This window comes from Dendrobates tinctorius, unplaced genomic scaffold (assembly GCF_039654945.1).
Source record: "Dendrobates tinctorius isolate UK_male_01 unplaced genomic scaffold, ASM3965494v1 ptg000295l, whole genome shotgun sequence".
Classification (NCBI taxonomy): domain Eukaryota; kingdom Metazoa; phylum Chordata; class Amphibia; order Anura; family Dendrobatidae; genus Dendrobates; species Dendrobates tinctorius.
Genome location: NW_027361962.1, coordinates 2,085,993 through 2,088,130, shown reverse-complemented (window position 1 = coordinate 2,088,130; position 2,138 = coordinate 2,085,993).

Here is a 2,138-nt window from a genome sequence, read left to right as displayed (position 1 = left end):
TGTATATTATCTTAACTTTTTTGGTCAAAGCGGAACACCGTACGTCGCCATATTTATTATTGGCAATTGTAGCATGTTTTGCTGCATTACCTGGGTATTGTTTATGCTCTGTAGTGTAGTGATAGTTTAACTGTTGTAAAACGGAAGTGGCATAAAAGGGCGACACAGCGTAGAGAACACAACGGTACTGAAGAAAAGTGAAGCTAATCCCTGTAGCAACCAATCAGCTCACTTCTTTCAAAGTCAAGCTGCCTAAACTAGTATGTTAACTGAATTCTGATTGGTTGCTATGGGTAACAGCTCCAGTTTTCTTCTTACCTTGCATTTTGTTTGGATTGTTTAATTATAGGAAAAAAAGGAGATTTTCGGCCCAATCATCTCTAAGCTGCACTGATTCTTATAGCTGTGGGGGTCCGAGTCTCCTGCTGCCCCCACATATTAGGCGGCAGACCATATGAAGATAATTGTCCCCCACAGTGTTATGGGGTTTCAATATCTGGCATATTATGGGGGCTTTATATATGTTGCGCTGTTATGGGGGCATCTATATTTGTCACACTGTTTTGGGGGCTTGTATATTTGTATCGCTGTTATGGGGCTTCTATAGCTGGGCCATTGTTATAGGGGCTTCCATATTGACGCACTGTTATGGGGGCCTTCTATATCTGGCACATTGTTATGGGGGCTTCTATATTTGTTGCACTGTTATAAAGGCTTCTGTATTTGTCTCGCCGTTTTGGGGGCCTCTATATTACGCTGTTATGGGGGCTTTTATATTTGCCACGCTGTTATTATGGGGGCTTCTATTTGTGGCATTGTTATGCGGGTTCTATATTTGTTGCACTATTATGGGGTTTTCTATAACTGGCACATTTTGGGCGGCACGGTGGTTCGTGGTTAGCCTGGGTTCGAATCCCACCAAGGACAACATATGCAAGAAGTTTGTATGTTCTCCAGGTGTTCCCGTGGGTTTCCTCCGGGTACTCCGGTTTCCTCCCACATTCTAAAGACATACTGATAGGGAATCTAGATTGTGAGCCCCATCGGGGACAGTGATGATGATGTGTGCAAACTGTAAAGCGCTGCGGAATATGTTAGCGCTATATAAAAATAAAGATTATTTATTATTATTTATTTTTATGGGGGCTTCCTTATTTGGAGTTTACATGGACCCTCGGTCTGATATGAACTTTCTGTTGTGAAAACTTACTACAACATAGACATAATGACGATCCACAGTTAAAACTCTTTTCTTGTTCATGTCTTACCTCTGGCCCCTCTGCTCCTCACCGTCACACACTGGGTCCTCGCTGCATCTTCAGATCATTGCTTCTCACGCTGTGCATGCAAGGTCACTGCATACGCCATGATGCACTTGTGCAGACTCCTCTCAGGCCTCATCAAAGTTGGAAGCTACAGACAAGTGTGAAAGGTCTGAGGATTTTAGTGTGAGCGCCCCCCCTGCAAAGTGGGGCAGGAACCTAGCTCTCGTGGATGAGCGTGTTTGTTGTGCTCCCACAGTAGGCACAGTTTCACCTGGCCCACCTTACCGCACGCTTTCATAGACTAGTAGAGTTGGAAGGGACCTCCAGGGTCATCTTGTCCAACCCCCTGCTCAAAGCAGGATTCGCTAAAGCATCTCAGGCATATGTCTGTCCAGCCTCTGTTTGAAGACTTTCATTGAAGGAGAACTCACAACATCTCGTGCAGCCGGTTCCGCTCATTGATCACCCTCACTTTGTAAAAAGTTTTTTCTAATATCTGATGTGTCTCCTCCCATTCAGATTCATTCCATTTATTTCTAGTCTTTCTTTGTGCAAATGAGTATAAAACTGATCCTTCTACAATGTGACGGCACTTGAGATATTTGTAGACAGCTATTAAGGCTTTTCTCAGTCTTCTCTTTTGCAAGCTAAACATTCTCAAATCCTCTAACCGTTGCTCATAAGGCATTGTTGCAGACCGGTCACCATCCTGGACGCTCTGAACTTGCTTCAGTTTGTTAATGTCTTTTTTAAAATGTGGAGCCCAAAACTGGACACAGTATTCCAGATGAGGTCTGACCAAAGAGGAGTAGAGGGGGATAATTACTTCACATAATCTAGACTGTATGCTTCTGTTAATGCAATCCAGAACTG